The sequence below is a fragment of the Myotis brandtii genome, unplaced genomic scaffold (genome assembly GCF_000412655.1).
Source record: "Myotis brandtii unplaced genomic scaffold, ASM41265v1 scaffold645, whole genome shotgun sequence".
Taxonomy (NCBI): Eukaryota; Metazoa; Chordata; class Mammalia; order Chiroptera; family Vespertilionidae; genus Myotis; species Myotis brandtii.
This window is the reverse complement of record NW_005370488.1, coordinates 557,202-558,096: the sequence shown is the minus strand read 5'-3', so window position 1 is coordinate 558,096 and position 895 is coordinate 557,202. Positions and strand designations below refer to the sequence as shown.

The following is an 895-nucleotide window of genomic DNA, read 5'->3' as shown; positions in this document are numbered from 1 at the left end:
CAAGTAAGTACATGAAAAGTTAGTGAAGGAAATGCAAACTAAAATTACATTAAGATAACCCTATACACTTGTTTAAATGTCTAAAATTGAAAAGTCTGACCATACCAATCATACCAAGTTTTGGCTTGGATATGGAATAAAAGAGTTTGGATACATTCCTGGTAGATTTTAAAGGGTTTAACAACTTTTTTCTTTTTTTGCAGTTTTTAAAAGGAAATTTTATTTGACAAGTTTCACTCAGCACAATACACCTAAAAAGAAATCGCAATACAATGAAAAATTTAAATCAAGGCCTCGGAATTTCATACAAACACCAAGACCAAAATCCTAAAGTATTGGTATTGCGCCTCAAAATTTCCCCATTAACTTAAAAATAGCTTAAGCTTATATGCCTTAGAAGTTATTAAATGAAACTAGAATTAACATGCCAAATGTTTCAGTTTTAATTGTAGACACAGTCCCTATATTGAGTTTTACCAAAAAAGCATGTTTTTCAACATGCTTCCACAAACAGTGTTCAATGTGATGTGGTGTAAGAGCAACATTTAACATCATTCAACCTATTTCACCTAAATATACTTACTGCTTAAGTACATCCTACAACAGAACTAACTTGAGAAAAGCTAAAAATTGTTTAACAGTTATAATTTACTCAACTTAGTTTTTACATCCTATAAGAAACTTTTTAAACAGGGGTCCTCAAACTTTTTAAACAGGGGGCCAGTTCACTGTCCCTCAGACCGTTGGAGGGCCGGAATATAGTTTTTTAAAAAAACTATGAACAAATTCCTATGCACACTGCACATATCTTATTTTGAAGTAAAAAAACAAAACGGGAACAAATACAATATTTGTATTTGCATGTGGCCCACGGGCCGTAGTTTGAGGACCCCTG

At 32.5% G+C, this 895-nt stretch overlaps 1 pseudogene; it reads right to left on the bottom strand.

Moving 5' to 3' along the window:
- Positions 1 to 233: 233 nt before the first annotated feature.
- LOC102257164 overlaps positions 234 to 895 on the bottom strand; it is a 2,249-nt pseudogene continuing 1,587 nt past the window's right edge.